We start from the raw sequence: 21,991 nt of genomic DNA on the forward strand, positions 1-21,991 counted from the left end.
AGACATGAGTTCAGCACAGAAACCGTCTCACCTGGATTGGTGGAAAATGAGAGGTATTGCTGAGTGTCATCAGCATATTGCTGCCTCCTCAGCCCAAATCTCCTGATGACCTCTCCCAGTGGTTTCATGTAGATGTTAAACTGCACAGGGGACAATATCGAGCCCTGAGGAACCCCATGACATAAATGCCATGGGACAGAGCAACTGTCCCCCAGCACCACCCTCTGGACATGGTCAGCCAGGAAGGAGCAGAACCACCGTAAAGCAGTTTCACCAAACTCCCAAGCCAGCCAGCCTATCCAGAAGGACACCATGGTTGATGGTGTCAAAAGCCGCTGAGAGGTCCAGTAGTATCAACAGGGCCACACTCCCCCATCTCTCTCCCAGCGAAGGTCATTGTACAGGGTGACCAAGGCAGTCTCTGTACCAAAACTCAGCCTGAAAACTGATTTAAATGGATCCAGGATATCTGTTTCATCCAGCAGCGCCTGGAGTTGCCCAGCTACAACCCACTCCAACACTTTGCCCAAATAAGGGAGGTTCGCCATGACTTGGTAATTAACCGCCAGCCTTGGATCCAGGTTAGGCTTTTTAAGGAGTGGCTAAATTACCAACACTTTCAAGGTGGTAGGGACCACTCCCTCTCTCAAAGAGGCGTTCACAGCTTCATGGACCCAGGTGTGAACCCCCTGGCAGATCTTTCAATTAGCCAAGATGGGCAAGGGTCGAATGGAGTGGTGGTAGAATGGACAGATCCAAGCACCCCGTCCCCATCCTCATTTCTCAACAATTGAAACTCATACTTGACCTAAGCATGGCACACTGGACACATCCTCTGATTCTGCAGTAACGGTGGAGTCTCAGTGATTTTCCCCTCAAAATGAATGGCAAACTCATCACAGTGAGCTGATGAGCAGTCCAGGACCTCCACCGAATTTCCCGGTTGAAGAAGATCCCAGACCACCCAAAACAGCTCTGCTAGATGATATTATGAGGAAGCAATAGCTGGAGAAATACTGCCATTTCACCAGCCGCATTGCCACGAAATAGACCCAAGAATGTGCTCTAAGTTGTGTTTGATCAGATTCCCAGAGGGATTTCCTCCAACTGTGATCCAGCCGTCTCCCCTCTCACTTCATTGCCTGCACTTAAGAAGTATACCAGGGAGCAGTCTGGGCTCTGCGTGCAGGGAGAGGGCACTTAGGCGCAATCGTGTCAACCACCCAGGTCATCTCCCTATTCCATAGGGTGACCTGAGCTTCGACAAGAGCACTGACCATATCGGATGGATAATTCCCCAGAGCATTCAGGAAACCATCCGGATCCATTAGTCTCTGAGAGCAGATCATCTTAATAGATCACCCACTATTGCAGAGGGGAGAAGAAGCTAATAGACTGAACTTGACCAGGAAGTGGTCTGACCATGACAATGGGGTCACAACCAGCACCTCCACATCCAAACCACCATTTTCCAGTCCCATTGAGAAAACCAGGTCCAAGATACAGCCCTTCTCATGTTGTGGGGCCAATTTATTTATTTATTATTTTATTTTATTGGATTTCTACCCCGCCCATCTAGACCAAAGGTCTCCTCTGGGTGGCATTACAAATTTAAAAACAGTTAAACCAATAAACATGCACTATAAATCCAAGATGATAAGATGTTAATTTAAAATAAACATTCAGACAGCCCCATTGTTGTCATGGTGGCCATGAAGTCCTGAGCCGCCCAGTCAAGGCAGCCTCAGCATGGATGTTGAGGTCCCCCAGCACCAACAACCTTGGAGCCCTCAACACCGGGTCTGTGACTACCTCCGTCAGCTCAGGCAGGGAGACTGTTGGTATGCACCAGGGTGGGCGGTACACCAACAGAATCCCTAACCTGTCTTGCGAGCCCAACACACAATACAAGCCCTCGAGACCTCCTCTCAAAGGGATAGGAAGCCTGGTCAAGGAGATAGAACTCCTATAGACTATAGCCACTCTCCCTCTCCGACCCTCCGAGCAACATTGGTGCTGGACTGAGTACCCAGGCAGACACAGCTCAGAGAAGCGGACACCACCTTCCTCTCCCACCCAGGTCTCAGTAATGCATGCCAGGTCAGCACCCTCATCCAGAATTACATCATGGATGAGGGCAGTCTTATTTTGTACTGGTCTGGCATTCATCAACAGCACCGCGTGGCTCAAGAGTTTGCTGATATGGTCACCTGATACCATCTGGTTGGGGGTAGGACTAGAAGAGGGGATAGATGTAAGATATCTAACCTCCTATGTGGGCATGTTCTACCCCCATCGCCATTCCTTCCCCTACCCAGCACCACCTCAATGGTTGCCCCCCCAACGCCCTCCCCCCTTCCTGTACCCTCAGATCCACAGTGGGTCTCTATGGACATAACCTGATGGCAATTGATAATCACAATAAAAACCCCTTCTAAAGACCCTTCTCCCCCCCAAGCCAGGTGGCTGATGTTGAGGATGGGGTGGGGCAGCCAGAGGCAGCAAGGGCCCAGTCCTGCAAGGCCGAGGGAGTCCAAGCCAAACTCCCCCAGGAAGGCTGGCAAACAACAGCAGTACAGCCACACTGTCTCTCACTCAGTGCCTGTGGTACGGCAGATGATGAAGACTCCCCCGAAGGCAGGGATGCTGGTCTGTACCATTATGAAATATGGTAGCTAGATTTTTATTCTATATGTCTCCCATTATTCTGACCGTGCTTTTCATAATCAGCACACTAAACAGGGCCTTTTCAGAAGCAACACTTCAGTTGTGGAATCACTTCCTTTTACTTTGGGCTCTTCTTTTACTTTGGTTTATCTGGCTAGTCAAGTTTTGTTGTGCTTTCAGCTCTGCATAATGGTACATTTCTTTTCCGTTTTGAATTTAATGCTGTTCTCAGATGCTGTATTATTGTGTCACCTTTTTGGCTGCCAGCTCACACATGCTTGTTGGTTTATGAGAATGGTTAATTACATTTTCATCCTATGTTGCCTTGTAGGCAGAGGATGTAATGAATATTTTTCATGAATAAATATATAATAAGTCATCCCCCCATTTTCTTTTCTTGATCATATTTCTGAGTGTGATAAATTTTAAACTACAATGTACAGCCATACTTAAGCTGTGTGATATTGAAAAATGGATTCATGAAGCAAAAGACTATCAATAAGAGATGGGGGTATTCGTATTCATATACGTATACGAATATCCCCGCACAGGTGGAAATAATGAGGGTGGAAATAACGAGGGACTGTCAACTCACAATTTGCTTTTGCAAAACAAAATTCCCTTCCTACTAACGAATATAGGAATTAAGAACAGTGAGTGTGTTTAGTATACTGTAGTTGATAACAGCGGGCCTTGTTAATTTGGACTCCAGCCCACGTTTTTAAAAAATGACTAACAGGAGAAGTCATTGAAGTTTGTCCCTGGGAAACCACCTGAAAGGAAGCATGAAGGGAAATACTAAGGAAAATGAAGTGTGCAGTCAAGCTGAGAAAATCATTCCCCTTGCAACCTGAAATAAAATGCTCCCAATGAAATTCCTAACTGCAGAGCATCAGCAGTATGACAGACACTGCTGGATGAAACACACTCTCTGTTTATCAGAAGCTTTAAAGGACAATACAAGGCAGCTCATTCACCTGGGGAATAATGTTTTTATGACACTTAAGAGAGCAGCGGTAGATGAGACAATGCCTAGCCTGACAGACATCTACTTTCCACCCCTTTTTTGCCCCTTCTCTTTTTGCCCCAGATGGGGGAAATTAATCAATTGCATTAAACTCAGCCAAAGACTTTTAGGTAAAGAACAAAAGCATTGAGACTGAAATCCAGTAGTAAATTGCAACTAGCACAGTCCCATTGAGTCAACTCATCCATAAGTTCCATTGATTCAACAGGCTTATAATAGTGGCAACTTCCTACAGGATTTCAGATCATATGTCAAGAGCTGTTCCTGTATCACATTTGAAGAGTTGAATATGAGGGTAGAGACTCCTTTAGAGTTTGTGACTAGGATGTTGAGCTTTACAGATATAAAATCAATTAATTCAGAACATGGGTGGAAGGGACTGAACAGTGGGATCCTATATTCCTATATTTACAGTTTTTAAACATCTCTATTTATCTGTTTCTTTGTTTGTTCTTCTTAAAGTATCCCCATCAACCAGTGCATGAACTGAGATTTTCTTTGGAAACTTTCTTCCATGCTTCCCTAATCTCTATCAGTGGTAAAGTAGGTAGTGATTGAGGGCAGCAGACCTCTGAGCTATAATGCACTGTTTATTGAATTCTCTCCCCAGAGAGACTTGACTGTCACGTACTTTGCTGACTTCTTGGTACCAGCTGAAGTTCTTTTTATTCTCCTAAACTTTTAATCTCTTACAAGAGTCTTCTGTCAGTCTTACTTATAGTTTTAATGTGGCAGTGTCCCTAATATGTTTCCATTGATTTGATTTGCCAAGATAAGATGTACTGAGAAAACTTATATTGGATATGATACACAGATTAAATGCATAAATATATGTTGACACCACCATTGTCTCACATGGACATCTGTTAGAACCCTGACAGATGGAACCTTGTAGAACTGTGCACAGTTGAGATGAGAGGGAACTTTTCATCTCTAGACGTTCTGATTCCATTTAACTTTTAATGGCATGCACCTCTAGCTTTGCACAATGCGGTGGTACAGCTGGTGTATTATTCTACCATTAAAAATGAGCTAGTCCAAGAGTTACGAGTGTTCTGGGATTCTAACAAAGTAGCATATCCCATAAAAGAGAACATAGCCAACTGTTTCCCCAGTTAGTTTTAGAAAAAAACATACAAAACCACAATTCACTCCTCTTCTATGTGGGAAAAAATTGTCTTTATTTTTCTCTCTGTTTGCTTCATTTCTGGGCCACCTTTCACTCCATGAAGGGACGTAAGATGGCTCACAAATAACTGAAATAAGTTGAACTAAATAAAGAAAAAATTGCAAGGCTGAAAAAATAATAATAAAATAGTAATTTAAATAATAATGTAAACATCTATATTAACTCAGAATTATATTCCCTATGCTCAATGAGATGGAAGAGTACACTGAATTGCAACCTTAAAAGTGTTCTATAAAGCACCTTATCACTGACTAAAGCTGATGAGTATCTATTTTGAAAATGCTGATACTATGTTTAGTAGCACACTCTGAAGTCTGATAATGAAAGGCATAATACAAAACAATGAATGTAAATTTATGTGTACTGATTTTCAATTTAAAGCGATTTAGTGAAAGAAAAAATGTTATCAGAATGATCTGTAACTATACTGTTTCGGGAAGAGATAAGAAAACTGGCAATGAAACTAATAATAATATACATTTATAATTTCTTATGAATGCACAGAAAAGTCAAAACTGACTTTCATTTATAAAGTGCAGTGTTTTTGTTGACAATCCCCAATACGATAGCCCACTTATAGAAATCTATAGCACAACCAGACCTGCTTTACTGTGCACAGCTGTGGTCTACAAGACATTGTAGAGCTTGAAATGTGCAGAAAAGAGAAGCAAAGGAGAGTCTAAATGATTAAAGGAATGGAGCAACCTTTTTTATAAGGAAGTCTGACAATGGTTGAGGCTCCCTAGCTTGAAAAGGGCAAGTAAGCAGATGCTTGATGAAGATGTACAAAATTATGTATGATGTGGGGAAAAACAGATAGGGAGATTTTTCACCCTCTGTCTTCATTGTGATTGCCCAATGAGCCTGAACAGTGGGGAGATTAGGGCAGATTAAAGGGAATACTTCATCAGAAAGTGCATAGTTCAGCTGTGGAAACTCACCACTGAAGGACACCATGATAGTTGATAATTTGGGTATCTTTAACCGGAGATTGTTGGGACGTGGTGGCACTGCGGGCTGAACTGCAGAATCCTTTGTGTGCTGCAGGGTCAGAAGACCAGCAGTTGTAAGATTGAATCCACGCGACGGAGTGAGCTCCTGTCGCTTTGTCCCAGCTCCTCGCCAACCTAGCAGTTCAAAAGCATGTAAATGCGAGTAGATAAATAGGTACCACCTCCATGGGAAGGTAAACAGCGTTCCGTGCCTAAGTTGCTCTGGCCACGTGACAACGGAAACTGTCTTCGGACAAACGCTGGCTCTACGGCTTGGAAACGGGGATGAGCACCGCCCCCTAGAGTTGGACACAACTGACTAAATGTCAGGGGGAACCTTTACTTTTAACCGGAGATTAAATACATTTTGTAAAGGATAAGGCTACCAATAGTTGCAAATCATCATGGCTAGGTATCATGTCCTCTAAGACTGGCAATATATCTCTGTGTGGGAATTCCTGAGGAGCAGAGCCAGACCATCCATTAGCCAGGGTAAGGCAATAATCTCAGCCAGTGGAAAACCAGGGGTGGCAGTGGTGTTGCTACTTCCTCCAGCTCTCTGCCACCAGAGCCTGCCACTGCCAGCAGTTGCTCCCTTTTCATGTTATGGCCATTTCCCCCTGTTTCTTGGTTGGCTCTCTGCATAATGGCTGGCCTCAGGTTAAATTCCATGCTGTAGAGGTAGGGAGGTGACTAAGGGGGGAAAAGGCACTGCTGCTGCCACCACCCTCTCTTATCCTTGTTGTTAAGTTTGGGAGTTGCATTAGGGTGATGGGGTAGTTACAAGGATGTCGCTCCCCTCAGATAGCAAAGGGAGCTTCCACTGGTACTCATGAGAATCATCTAGAGGATGCTGTTTCACTTGCACTCTAGTTTTGGATTTCCAAAGATGCACATGGTTGTCCACTGCGGGAAAAGAATGCTGGACAAAATAGGTGGGTGGTTGGATCCATTAGGGTTCTTTCCATGTTATTATATTATTTGAACTGCTAGATAGCTCAGTGGTTTAGGTATCTGGTTGCGAGACTTCGATTCTCCATTGTGCTTCTTTAACAAGGATTGGACTGATCCACAGGTCCATTCCAGCTCTGTATTATTTATTAGAGATTTTTATTCATTGCTTTCCAGCCCATGGGAGCCCCCAAATCAATGGAAAACCACAAAAAGTAATGATGATGATGATGATGATGACAACAACAACAACAACAAAAACAACAACTTGAAAAAACCACACACTCCAAAATTGTTTTTTTAAAGAAGATTCACTACTACTTTGATCGACCACTTTCAAACCTTGTGACAACCAGCACTGGAGATGTACGGGAATAGGAGTTTTCCCCACTGAGCTTTCTTCACAAGGATAAGGTGTTCAGTATTCAGAGTCTCCAATATTCTTTGTTTAATATAGCTGAGAAGATGTTTCTTTAAAAGATCTTACTGATGCAGCAATTGGCAGACGTTCCAGGTTCTGCAACAATCTTATCAGAACATCCAGATGACATTTCTCTTATCTTTCTCTGTATCATTTCCCCCCTCAGTTCCTGGACTTATTTCTTCCTTCCCAAACCCTACTATGGTATTCTCAGTCATTATGAACTGATGTGAAAGTTGGATAGTGAAGAAAACTGGGGAAGAAAAAATAATTTGAAATGCAGTATTGGAGGAGAACTTTATGGACACCATGGGCCACAAGAAAGACAAATAAGAACTCAATCACATCTGGCAAAAGAACCCCAGTTATACTGATATGGCCATTTTTTAAATTGGTTCATAAATTTCCAGGCACACAATGCATGGCCAAGATCAACTCCTTTTCCCAGCCAGTGGTTTATTTCCAGTTTATTTTCCCCTCACTGGGAGGGTTGTTTTATTTTGTACTGATGATAAGTGGCTTCATTCCTTATTGTTTCAGCCTGTGTGAACATTTGCTGTCAATTTATTTCCTTTGCAAAGTAGTTCGGTTTCTGGTCGCTGTGGCCACTTCATTACCACCATCCCTGCACCTTTTTTTTTTTTAAAAAAATATATTTTCAAGGTATATTGACACATCGGCAGTAACACCCGCTGCTGCTAGCAAAAATAATATGAATACATTGCTCAGAAAGAGATAGCTTGAAGGATACAGCCTTCCCCTCTCCCTTGCAAGTGATAAAGGGCTTGAGCAGAGACATTTCCTGCTTCTAATTGTAAAGAAAAGAGTGTTGCATCTCCTCTCTCATTTTTAAATCCCGCTCTTCATGATACTTTGCAAGTCTTTCAAAACCCATTTCCTTCTCATGCCACTGTGCAAAAAGTCTTGCAAAGTATCATTCTGTTGATACTTCCTTTGAAAAGGGGTTGGGTGAAGGAGAGAAGGGAAGAGGGGAGGAGGAGAGAAGGCTTGGACCTCTCTATTGCACTGTCAATGTATCACTTTTGTTATTTTTTTTAAAAGACAAGTTGGGGGGAGACTGATTGCCCCAAGAAACAGTAAAGAAAATGAATCAATATAAAATTAAGCAGTGTAGCTTGCTATAGGTGGGATGTGGTGGCGCTGCGGGTTAAAACGCAGAAGCCTCTGTGCTGCAAGGTCAGAAGACCAGCAATCATAAGATCAAATGCATGGGATGGAATGACCTCTCGTTGTTTGTCCCAGCTCCTGCCAACTTAGCAGTTCGAAAACATGTAAATGTGAGCAGATAAATAGGTACCACCACGGTGCGAAGGTAAGGGCGTTCCGTGTCTAGTCGCGCTGGCCATGTGACCACGGAAACTGTATATGGACAAATGCTGGCTCTACAGCTTGGAGATGGGGATGAGCACCGCGCCTTAGAGTCGGACACGACTGGACTAAATGTCAAGGGGAACCTTTACCTTTTAGCTTGCTATAATAGTTCAAATTGAAAGAAATTAATCAATTACAGTTTTTAAAAAGTGAACACTCCCATCAGTATATATTTCACATGGCCACAAAAATACATGTATTGGTACAAAAGAGGTATGGAAATATTTGGTATAACTAGGGTTATTTTGGCAGGTGTGATTAGGCCCTAAAAGGGTTCTAGATCAAGCCAGGCTTGAACCCTGAAGAAGCAAAAATGACTACACTGAGGCTATCATACTTTGGGAACATCATAAGAAGACATTACTCACTGGAAAACAGAACAATACTGGGAACAGTAGAATGCTGTGGGAAAAGAGGAAGACCTAATATGAGATGAATTGACTCAGTAAATGATGCCATAACCAGTATATGTAAGACTTTTTTAGAAGTCAGATGTGACTTCATAGCATATAACAGCAACAACATTTTATTTTTGTTTTTATTTGTATGCCTCTTTGTACCATTTTGATGGAGGTCAGCACTATGGCACCTCACAGACAATTTAGGACGCTGAAGTCCTGTTGCCCTCTTTGACTGCAGGCTTAAAAAAAATTAAAATGAGAAGGAAAAATCCTTTGTTTTCGATAAGTATTTCTCCTTTGTCATCTTTTGAGCTTCATGTTCAGTGTTACAGTGGACCCTCGACTTACAGATGGCTCGACTTACAGACTTTTTGAGTTACAGACTTCTCTGGCTGCAAAATTTAGATGCGACTTGCAGCCAGAGAATCGACTTACAGACCAGAAAAAAACCAAAATGGAATAAAAATAGAATAAAAACCACTGGTTATGGGATTAATCGGTTTTCAGTGCATTGTAGGTCAACGGAGATTCGACTTACAGACTTTTCGACTTGCAGCCACCATTCCAATACGGATTAATTCCTTAAGTAGAGGGTCCACTGTACTGTCTTCCCCCCTCCCTCCCTCCCCCTCTCTCACTCTCTCACACACACCTCTTCCTTCTAAACTGCTTCTTCAGTGGCACCACTCATGTGCCGGTTTGCTAGCTACCCCATGCTTTGCTCCTGTTGTAATAAAGAAACATCCTCACCACCAATAAATAATGCAAAGCCTTATTTATTATAATCTTCAGCAGAGGTGATAGAATGAAGTGTTGATGAGGTGTTGACAAGGGCTAAAGCACCCTAGAGCTAGGGAGTTAATAGTTTGGAGGCTAATCTGGGTAAATATCATGAGTTTTTGTCATCAAGCAACAGAGATGGAAAGATAACGAAGCAGAACAAATAGTTCATCTGAAAGAGCTCAAAGAAGTCTGTGTGAACGTGTGGATTAGGCAGAAGGGGACACAAGACAGGACATTCTCACAGGTGATGCCATGACTTCATAATTCTCTCCTGGCAAAGATTACTCACTGGCTGGATAGCTCAATAGTTTAAATATCTGGCTGTAGAGTGAGGAGTTCAATTCCCCTCTGTACTTCCTGGGAAAAGAGCCAGCCTGTATAGTCTTGGGCAAGCTGCACAATCCCAGGGCACCCTAGAAGAAAGGAATGGTAAACCACCTCTGAGTACATGGAAAATTCTGAAATAGGTTGCCATAAGTCAGAATTCACTTGATGACACATGATTATTATATGAAAAATTCTTCTGTTTTCCCTTTTTTTCCTTACTTTTTAACAGATGCTCAAAAAATTACTTCAGACTATTTCTTAATCACTATGATTTACCTTATTAAGTTCAAATGCTGCTGCCTCATAAGGTTTCACACTTGAATTTGTACAGATATTCTCTGAACAGAGAAAGGAAGGACATCAACTCTATTGCTAGATACAAAACTTAGCTGGAATGGAACAGACTGTTTCTGCCTCATCCCTCATCCAGAAGCACTGATGCTTCAGGTAAGAATCTATGGACATCCCACCTTATTTTAAAGTTTCTTGATTTGGGAGATAAAGTTTTATCCATTACATGCAGAGATATAATTTGTCATGATGACAAACGAATGACATTTCCTTCCATTTAGGCCATTTGAATTCATCACATATTTTGACAGGTACACGCTTCTGCAGACAGCACTTGCCAAGAGATGTCATCGTAGCTCACCAGATCTTTTCTCTAGAGATCTGAAAATAGTAATTTAGTGAAAAGTTCAAAGAGAGAACAGCAGGGAGAAGATGCCCTGAAATTTTGCAATTGTGTTACAGTCCAGATGACTGAAGTAAATCTCTCTCTCTCTCTCTCTCTCTCTCTCTCTCTCTCTCTCTCTCTGTGTGTGTGTGTGTGTGTGTGTGTGTGTGTGTGTGTGTGTGAGAGAGAGAGAGAGAGAGAGAGAGAGAGAGAGAGAGAGAGGTTTGTGTTTCCTGTTCTTACTTTGAGAAAGTAAAAACTGCTATTTGAATGATAGTTTTTTTCCCTCCTTCTTAGCAGCAGTTTGAGAATCTCCCTGTGGGAAGTACAAACAAAACAGAAGCCTGTTGGAAAACAACTGCAGCAAATCTAGGACAGATGCACATGGCAGAACCTTGGGAAGTGGAAACATTATCAGTTCTTTTCATGTTTGGAACTTTATGTTTCTGGACTTTAGCTAGGTTTGAATCCAAAAAACAATTTCATTTAAAAGGGGGGGATCCAACCTATCTATCAAGGTCACATGGAAGAAGTACACAGACAAAAAACATTAAAAATGATTTTGAGGTTTGAAGTAGATGATAAGGGGAATGTAGGATCATTACACTTAACCTGCTGCCTTCTATTTCCTTAAAGAAAAACACTTTAATAATTGGACTGGAAAATTAAGGTTGTATTTACCGTCCACTGACCAATCATAAAACAAAGCATGATTATGAAGTATGTGGGTGAGGAAAATCATTTGCAATACTGCTAGTACTGATACCTTTAGCTACTTGAACAAATACCTCTTCTAAAAATGGGCTAACCATAAATCTACTCTAGTTTGACCCTTGCAATGGAGCTGCAAAGATATATGAGGCACTGTACTTAGAACCCACTACCACTGATTTTTTTCTCCTAAAATGAGGTAACAACTGAGTAGGAAGGGCAGAAATTTTCTAGGCAAAAGAACTCAAAACAAGGTAGAGTCAGTCTCAAATACCACAGCGTCCCAGTTTGAGTGTATGCAGGATAATTGGTCAGGACATAATTAAGGTTTTGCTGGTACCCTCTACTCCCTCCCTGACCTGTGGGTTATGGTCTCAAGGAAGGTGCTAGACAGATCGAGTTTCCCTCCACATACATGCAGTGACATAACCTGAAGGGCAGTAAATCATACACCCATGCTAGGAGGGATGTCATTGGTGTCTAGAGCCTTGCTAGTTGCAATGGTTAATGCACCACTTTCGAGAGCCATCCATGCCACAAATACATGATGGACTCTGATCTACACATTTTGCCCTGGTCATAGATTACCTGTCCTGTAGTGACACAGACAGACACTTAGGCTTTGAAGAAGCCCTCCACATTGAAACAGGCATTAGGACAGGGTCAGCTCTGTACAGAGGAGCAAATAACACAGAGGGAGGCTACAGTCATGGCGCTTAGGCGATACGAGAGCTTGGGCTGCAATTGGTTTTTAGCTTCCATGGTAACTGTGAGAATTTCATGGCTGCCATGGTAACTATGTTCTAACTGCTATCTGGCCCTGCTGATTCAGTGAGGCCCACCTGGACCTTGTGGTTGTCTACATCAGATGAGATGATACCCTGTTTCCCTGAAAATAAGACCTAACCCGAAAATAAGCCCTAGTATGATTTTTCAGGATGCTCATAATATAAGCCCTACCCCAAAAATAACCCCGTTAAATGAAACCCTGCCCTCCACCATTGTGCAGTGATGAAAAGAAAATGATACAACTGTATTTGAATAAACGCAAGATTGTACATTATAAAAAATTAAGCATCCTGTCTTATTTTGGGGGAAACGCTGTAGTTTTGTCCCTAAACTTATGTTGTCATGGATGGATCACTACCTAGTCCGTTTTAGGCTTACTTGGACTCAGATCCTTTGCATGTGTGTGGAAGCTACAAGGATCTGCCCCAGGAAGCTGATAGATCACAGAAGTTTTCTGATAGCTTGTATGTCTCTGTGTGTGTGTTCACAGCAGACAAATGACTCTGCCAAAGCTTTAGCTGACCTTTTGAAGGAGTGGTGGGTTTCTCCTCTGGTTGATACAACCATGTCTGAGCACCATCTTCTGCTGAGTAGTCAGTTTTCTGTTTTTCAAGAAAGTCCAGAATGACTTAATGAACAGCCACTGTGAGAGATTCTGGGCTCAGGAGCAAGAAAAAAGTTTTACAAATAAAATATGTTTGAAATGCCACCACAAAGGTTTTTTTTTTAAAATCTGTTCCCATCTCCTAGGCAAAAATTTAAACACTGCTTTAAGGCTACTGCCCTTATAGCTCTTTCATTTGTATTTTTATTATTCACTTTTTAGGTTGGTCATTTGCACATTTAAAAACAATTTAAACAATATAAATTAAAATAATAAATAAAATAATAATAATATATAAAATAAGCTGTAGCTTGTCCATATAATATAAAGTCAAATATTTTGTAACTAATTCCAGAAATTCACAACACATCAATCTAGAAGGGACAGAGAATGTGGTACACCCTAGATGCTTTTGGGTTCCATAAGCCAGGCATAGACAATGGTTGAGAATGATGGAAGGTGTAGTTCAAAACATATTGAAAGCCACAAGTTCCTCACCAAAGTTGAAAAGCTTCCTAACCAGCATCATCACAGATTGCTTGAGAATAACTGATAAAGTTGGCAGTCTGATAGGTGTCATTAATCTCATCTCTCACAAAAAAAATCACCCTCTAAAATAGCCTGAAGTTCAGTTCTTAAAAAAATTAAAATAAAACAAATTCTGGACACTTGCTTTAGATGAGACCATAAATGTATGGCTTCCAATTCGTAAACAAATCAGTAAGCAGACTAATTTTGGGCAGCTGTACAAATGGCACAATTTTGTGCCAAAATGGCCAATTTTGCATAAAGAGATCATAGATATATGACCAATGTGATAAATACAGAGTGTCAGGAACTTCCTTGCTATTCTTGCTACTGAGGAGAAAAATGTTTTACTTCTTTTTGCTCCCCCGTGAAGACAACACAAGACAGGATGTATATCCATTTTAAATTGGGAACACTGAAAATAATTTCCACTTCACACATTTGCTGGAATTGCAACTGAACACTTGGGAGACAGGTTATTTGTGTGATTAATGCTTTTTATCAATATCCAGGAATATTAATTAAAGAAAAATATTGTGAAACTTTCCTAAGTTCTTTTAAATCCAGAGTTAACCCCTGAAGTATTTAGTTCATAATTGTGCAGAAAATTCAAAGCCAAGAAGCATCCCTATATCCAGATTAATAAACAGTGCTTATCTGAAGACATCAAAGGCTTTCAATTGACAATAAGATGCTTTACTTGATCTGCTGATCATATGCCTCTGAAAATTGGGTATGGCAGATTCACTCAGAAATCAGGATATTCAAGTATTTAGCTCACTCTGCACTTCGCTGTGAATTTTTTTATCTCAGGGTTAAGTTGGCTCGTGGACCAGCATAGTGGGTGCCTCACTCCAAATTTTCAGGGTGAGGAGCCCTCTCTGCTCCAGTTACAAGCCACTCTTGTCTCAGGGGACACATTTGGTACAAGCACATAGAGAAGGGCTTTCTCAAACTCCCTTCCAAGCAAGGCTAGGCTTGCTTTCTTTCTGCTATCCTTCCACCAGCAGGCAAAGACTGTTCTGTTCCTGCTGGCTTATGATAAAGAATGGGCAGCTAGGGAAAGCAGTTTTTTTAATTGAATAATTTTTCAACTGCCTTTTTAATTCAATCTTGTTTTAATGTTATATTTTGCTTATAATTTGTTGCATGTTTTTATCTATACATTTTTAAAAATCTATTTCCCCCCTATCTGTTCTAAATTTGTTGTGAGCTTCCTTGGGTCCCAGTTCTGCAAGAAAGAGAGGTCTTAAATGAAATTTAGAATACATTTTATTATGTATACTATTCAAAGCATGTTTATACATGCACAGACTGTGCAAAAATACAGTTTAAAATGTCTATTTCAATAAGAAAATTGGTGCAATAATAATCCAGAATGGAAAAATCTTAGGCAAGGAATAGAAAAGTGCATACCTTTAAATGTTGTTGGACTGCAACTCCCATAAACCTGAGCAGATGATAAGGAATGTTATTGTGATCCAACAACATTTGGAAGGCCATACTTTGCCCACTCCAAACTTATGAATGAGCATGTGTTAATCTGACAAAGACTGAAAGTCCTTAAATTTGTTCTTGAAGACAGGAAAAGTGTTTCCACTGAAAATGCAAATGATTCAGGATTCCTGGCTTCAAATCCTCACTTGGTCATGGAAACTAACTGAGTAGGTAGTAAAGCACACTCTTTAAATATCTCACATACCTTAACAATCCAATTAGAATCGCTGTAAGTTGGATACGACTTCATGGCAAAAAACACATATTCTTTTATTTTTCTGGATATTGTTTCAGTGTGTTTGTGTTCTTTCCTTTTACACTTAAACAAATAACTATCCTCCTGACTCAGTGGAAACAGTTATGCACATTTTGGCAAAATCAAGACAAGCACAAGCTTTCATGATTTAATTATCCTCAATGTTCTCTTTTGAATTTGACCCTTGCAGATGACAATGTTGATCAATAATTCGGCACATTTGAAGGAGGAGCTTCGTCTTGGTGAAGCTAGCAGCTCCCGGGAATAGCTCCCGGGAAAAGCTAGAACCACTTCGGTCTGGGACCCTCCCAGAAACGGGGGAGCCAAGGAAGAGTCAGGAGAGACCCTTCTGCAGCAGTTGGTGAGCCACAGAAGTTAGAAGATTGGGCAGCAACTCGATTTTTCTTTCTTCTGGAAATTCACATCAGCACAGACGAAGACGGGCACCATTTTTGGCAACTAGCCAAAGACAGCTCCGTTCGCTGAGAATAAGAAAACAGAAGCACGGCGAAAGTATACATCAAAGTAAGTGGAAGCCCTTGTTCTATGAAAAACCTCATTAAATAAAGAACAAGTGATTGCGTGCAAATTTATGACCAAAGGAGATAAGGAGCGGCATTCCTATCATACCAGCTTTTACTCAAGCTGAAGGTCGAGTCATTTCTAAAGGAACAGCCAGGCAGAAATAGCTCGTGTCTCCATTAAAGGAGGAAAAATAACTCTTGAAGAATCAACTGACAGGCTTTGAAAAAATAAATTCTGTTGCAAGCTGTTCACTTTGGACCCTCTTCCTCTTTGGATATATATTTTTAGACTGTGTGGGACTCTGCTTTCCGTGGATAATATATTTGCCGGGACCCTGATTGCTGGACCTCCCTTTTCGGGGGAGGAGAAGGAAGCCTCTGGAAGTAAAAGGGAGAAGAACGGACTGTGAGCTGTGAACTGGGGGCTATGTGGTTTGAACTGAACTGGGATCTTGACAAATGACATTCTAATAATAGAGTCTTGCCGGGTGAAGGTTAAAACAAACTTGGAGAAGAGAAAAGAAGGGAAAAGAAGAAGCAACCGGTCTGAAAGTTATCAGCGACGTGGAAAAGGACTGGACTACAAAGACACTTGAGAGATTCATGTTTTAAATTCCATCTCTTACTTGAATGTACCTGCTATCTTATTGCTAATATTGTATAGTTGCAAGGTGAAATATTAGAAATATTGGATGTGTATTGGAGTAAAGGGGAGAGGGAATTTTAAGTGAAAATAGTGGAAACAGAAAATGGAACCTCCCCCTGAGAAAATTACAGATCGGTGGCTAGACTGGAAAACCTCTTTCCAGATGTCACTGTTGCAAAAATTCATGCAGGTAAATTATTATATTGACCAGATGGAAGACGTGATTGGAGGCTCTAGGGGAGGGAAGGTAGCGGAGGTTAAATTACACCAAAAAGAGATTTCAGAACCGGCTGTATTGATGAAGATATCAGATAATATACGAGGAATGGAGGGCCACCCAGTAAGCGATGTAGCGATAGCAGATAAGAAAATTGAGGTTGAAAAGCAAACTTTGAATGATATTGTTCCCCCTTTTAAAATATGGAAGAAAAAAGACTCGCAGAAACAAAACAAGCACAGGGAGGAAAGGGGAGGGGAGAGCAGAATTTATATTATTTTGGGTCTGTTGAGTGTATTCTCAAGAAAAAAGGAGGGTGAAAGAGGGGATATATTTCACAATTGGCCTTGGTGTTCTGATGCTGTGTGAATAACATAGATTTAAGCTGTATTACACGTATAAGTTGAAAGCTAAAGAGGTTAATACATAGACAAAATAGTCAAAAGAAGAAGAAGAAAAAGAAGAAGAAAGATGAACCTTTATTGGAACATGAATAGATTAGATGTTTATATACTTGATATGAAAGATTGAATGATTATGCATTTGATGTTTTTCTTATTCTCAAAACCCTTTTTCCATCCCCCCACTGCCCTTTGCCTTTTGTATTCCTTCCCCATTACCCAATAGCTTTGAAAATAAAATTAAAAAAATAATAATAATAATTCGGCACATTTCATCAACATACAATACATTGGCTTTTGTGAATATAATTTTACAGTTAACTTTAAATGAAGTTTTCTGGGGGGGGAATGAATTAAAAATGGAAAGAACAAAACCAAAAGGCTCCCCACTCTTTTTGAAAACATTTTTTCTTGCCATCTGCCAACCAAAAATTGTTTCTTTAGTGGAACAAAACCAATGGGTGGATTAAAATACACCAACTGGAGAGAGATTGTCAGGAAAATTGTACTAAAATATGAAGGAAGAGTGCTAAATAATTAATCTATCCCAAAGGAAGCCAGTGGCCAGGTTTGCACATTACAACAAGCCTGCATGATAGATCCCACGTTTGCTGAGAGCACACCTAATCAAATTTCAGACCAAAAAAAAAAAAGGAAAAAAAAGAATCCAGGATGGTTGTTGTTTTTAAGTTTGTTTCTCTGTTTTATTTGGAGAGGAAACAAACCAGTGAGCCAACTACTCCTGCATCTGGAAATCACAAGAAAAGAAAAGAAAAGAAAAGAAAAGAAAAGAAAAGAAAAGAAAAGAAAGAAAGAAAGAAAGAAAGAAAGAAAGAAAGAAAGAAAGAAAGAAAGAAAGAAAGAAAGAAAGAAAGAAAGAAAGAAAGAAAGAAAGTCAGTCAGTCAGTCAGTCAGTCAGTCAGTCAGTCAGTCAGTCTTTGGCTTGCTATGACATCCAATTGTGCCCAGTAAAAACCTGTGATTCTGTATAAAGCAGAATGAGCCTCCTTAAATCGATGCCACTCAGCCAGCCCCTCCCTCAAAAAATCATACTGTAAAACACTATGTTTTGATCATTGCTTCTATTTTACAAATAGAGGATAAGATAAGGCATACCTGCACTGCAAAAGTGACACAGAGAAACACACACACATGTAGCATGTTCCTGGCAGGACAACTCAATGAGTTAGATATATCTGGTTGTGGAATCAGAGGCTAGGGGTACAATTTGCCACTGTGTATCCCTGAAGAACCAGCCTGTGTGGCCTTGTGGTAGCTGCACCGTCCCTGGATGCCCCCATGGTAAACTACTTCTGATTACTCTGTAGTAGAAAACCCTGAAAAAAGTTTGTTTGTTTGTTTACAATATTTTTACCCTCCTTTCTCCTTAAAAGGACTCAAGGTGGTTTACATAATTAAAAAAAATATATTTAAAAGCTAAGAACAGTATGTATACAAATATTTAAAAATATTTAAAAGAATTAAGCAAGTAGATTAAAAACAGAAATAAAATCAAAAGGAAAAAAAACATTGAAAAGCATCAGAGCACAACAATTGATTTAAAAAGTCAGAATTTACTTGATAGCACACAACTGTTATTATAAATGTAACAAACACATACATGTTTCACCTGTGAAAACAAATCCTCCATGTATGGCTGACATGACTTGCTGCAGTCATTAAGCTGAACTTTGCATATGCTCGAAATCCCCCACATTCAGTACAAAACCATAGTATTTACAAATTCTGGTTGGGCTAGTACATGACTGCTGAGGTACACTTGGCTTGGCTTATCACAAGCTCAGCAAGCCCAGTTTAACCCATGGGTGGCTAACCTGCAACCCAGTTGTGACAAGTAGCACAGACAATGGGAGTGTTAAGATTCTGGAATAAAAACGCTAGAAAATCTACAGGCGACTGTGCCACATAGTCAGGTCTACACTACTGCCTGCTACAGTATATGCTTCTTGGATTATAAGCAAACCATACTGATGTGCGGTTGTACAGTATATGGGCTGCAGCATCCAGAAATGGTGCTGTCTAAATCACTGAATTTAATTTGTGCACATTTACCAAAAAAGATTTGTTACCATTAGTTTAGACTAACATGTCAGATAATAAAAAATGTCTTGCTGAGACACACAGGTATAATGTCATCAAATTTATTTCCCATTATAATATAATTAAAATGCCTTGGGCCTTCTGCTGGAATTGTACTGTTTTATACAGGGGCACTATAGGATATAGAACCCTCTCAGTCAGCAATGTTCTCTTGGATTTTGATCCCCTCATAATCTGGAAAGAAACCGGTGGAAGCATTTCCAGTGGCAAGTTAAAAGGTCTGCGCTAGTTAGCCCCATGCAAATTTCAAATTTTGAGGATCTCTTTTTTTAAGGGAACACTTCTCTCTCCATTTGATGACACATTTGCTTCTTTTTATTTTCTGATTGTCCAGGTCATTTCCAAATTGGAAGGCTTTACTCCAGATTCAGTCTGTGTTTCCAAATATCTCTTTCCGGACAGAAAATCAGTTAACGTACTTTCCTCATAAGCTCTGCTGTAAAGCCTGGCTTATGCTCAGAAATGATCATCAGACTGAAAATAAAGCTTTCTCGTATGAAAAAGCAGCCATATTTCTTTTAGTTTCCCAGTAAAATCATTACAGAGGTGAATGTAGGAAAAGTGCCATGTGGGATTCAGTGGCTTCAGCGATGCAGATCCCATGAGTCAGACTTCTCAACAAAACACATTCCTGATTCCTGCGTGTGAGAAGACTAGCAATGATTTGACAGAAGGGTTGAGTGATTTCCAAAACAAGTCAACTGATGATGGCCTTGACTTTATGCCTTGCAGGGTTTCTTGCTAACCGGAGAGACCTGGTGGCAAATGGAAATGAGTGGCACTGTATCACCTTGGAGGAAAACTCACTATGACAACTACTTGGCAAGAAGCAAGCAGCAGAGACAGAAATACAGTACACAACCACTGCTCAGAGATCCCAGGGGTGTGTGCATACTGATGATTTGTTTTGTGTTTTGTTTAGTGGCAAAATGCATCAGACATCACTGAATCAAGTGCAGAGAAGGGCACAACATAGAACCAGATGTGATCGTCAGCTTTTTTGTATATTAATAGATATTTAATCCAAACATATTTGCCACAGTCTTGCCAAATTAGAGAATTGGGGGGGCTAGATGTCTTTTTTCTTTGGTAAATACAAAAGAAGCCTTCCCAAAGAATGTGAGGGCTGTGAGCCCATTTGTGCATTCCCTGGTCAACAACAGCACCCTGTTGGCTGATCTTTTCATTGCAAAAGTACCACTGAATTACTTCTGACACAAATGAAGAAGAAGAACTTGAATGGTCTTTCCTTTGTGAGCGGGAGGAAACAATAAATTACTTACAGCATACCAAAGCATATTCTTCTTACTTAGGACTCTTCCAGACAGAGCATTTGTATCTCTCTAAGTTTGCCAATAAGCACTGATTTCTTTGTAAGAACTGAAATTCTCTTGACATTTGCATGATGTTCATCTTGTTATTCTATGTCATTTTTGGAAATAAATTCCTGCACCTTTTGGTCCCTCCTCAAACCCCCTGGCTTTTTTTTTGGGGGGGGGAGGACTGCTTTATATCAGGATTGGTACTTGCAATGGTGGGAGTGCTACAGTCCAAAGCTCAAACTACAAAAGGGTTCAGTAGGGTGAGGCTAGGCAGGATACTTCCTTTTTGTCCCCCCACCGCTGCTCTCTGCTGCAGTGTAATGCCCTCATACAGTGGACCCTTGACTTACAGACGGCTTAACTTACAGACTTTTTGAGTTACAGACTTCTCTGGCTGCAAAATTTAGGTTTGACTTGCAGACTGAGATTTGACTTACAGACCAGAAAAAAACCAAAATGGAACAAAAACGGCCTGTTACGGGATTAATCGGTTTTCAATGCATTGTAGGTCAATGGAGACTTGACTTACAGACTTTTTGACTTGAGAACCGCCTTCCAATACGGATTAAGTTCTCAAGTCAAGACCCCACTGTAGTTAGTTATACAATATCCCCCAGCCTTGTGGCTTTCCTTTTTAATTCAACTTAGAGGGATGGGGCCTTGTGAACCCAGTCATTTTTGTGAACTCAGAGCAATCATGGAAATTAATTTAAAAAGCAAACCAGTGTCAGCACCAGAAGTATCAAGGTCTTTCACTGCTGGGGTCTGATGAGAGATTGGAGAAACTGAAGTGAAGGCAGGGGAAGAGAGGAAGATGGGAGAAGGAGGGAAGAAGAAATGCATTTGGATGTGGAACCAAGAAAAAGTGAGAAAGCAAAAAGCAAAGCGTACTGCTTATATGCCACCCTATAGCGCTTCAAGCACTCTCTGGACAGTTTACAAGTTAATTATGCAAGCTACACATTGCACCCCCCCTGCCCCAATCTGGATACTCATTTTACCAACATCAGAAGGATAGAAGGCTGAGTCAACCTTGAGCCGGCAACCAGAGATAGAATCCCAGGTCCTGAGCACAGTTTTGGCTGCAGTGCAGCAGTTTAACCGCTGCACCACGAGGCTCCACGAGAACAAATAACAGCAAGTGTGATGCACTGTGAAAAGAAGATGCTCAACAAAGCATGACAGGTGGCACTTCTGGAGGTCCCCTCATTTTCTTAGAAGTGTAGTCCTACACATGTCTACTCATCTGTAAAAATCATTATATTCTGCAGGGTTTAATCCTCGTTACATTTGTATAGGATTGTAGCCAAAGTCGCACAGAACACAATCCTCTGGTAATTTATGCTGAACCAAGTTTTACTGTGTTTGCTGAGTTTACTTTTAGGAAAGTATAATTTAGCCCCAGTCCATCATGAGAATTAGAACAGCACAATGGAAGGTATGTTGCCTGGGACAAACAAGAAAGGTCTGAGCACAAGTCCTGCTCAGTCATACAGTAAAGTAGTCCTGAACAGTCATTATCATCACAGTGACCTTCACTGTCTTTTAA

At 40.8% G+C, this 21,991-nt stretch overlaps 1 protein-coding gene and 1 long non-coding RNA gene across 10 annotated transcripts in view; one reads left to right on the forward strand and one right to left on the reverse strand.

Moving 5' to 3' along the window:
- The window catches only part of LOC140704800 (uncharacterized), a 52,422-nt gene extending 37,349 nt beyond the window's left edge, over positions 1 to 15,073 (forward strand). For both annotated transcript variants that reach the window (XR_013541376.1, XR_012084237.2), the window contains 2 exons: positions 10,482 to 10,597; positions 15,040 to 15,073. This is a non-coding gene — a long non-coding RNA (uncharacterized LOC140704800). The remainder of the gene's footprint in view (positions 1 to 10,481; positions 10,598 to 15,039) is intronic.
- The window catches only part of NRG1 (neuregulin 1), a 746,295-nt gene that overhangs the window by 516,647 nt on the left and 207,657 nt on the right, over positions 1 to 21,991 (reverse strand). The gene's annotated exons all lie outside the window — the stretch shown is intronic.

The sequence above is a fragment of the Pogona vitticeps genome, chromosome 2 (assembly GCF_051106095.1).
Source record: "Pogona vitticeps strain Pit_001003342236 chromosome 2, PviZW2.1, whole genome shotgun sequence".
Lineage (NCBI taxonomy): Eukaryota > Metazoa > Chordata > Lepidosauria > Squamata > Agamidae > Pogona > Pogona vitticeps.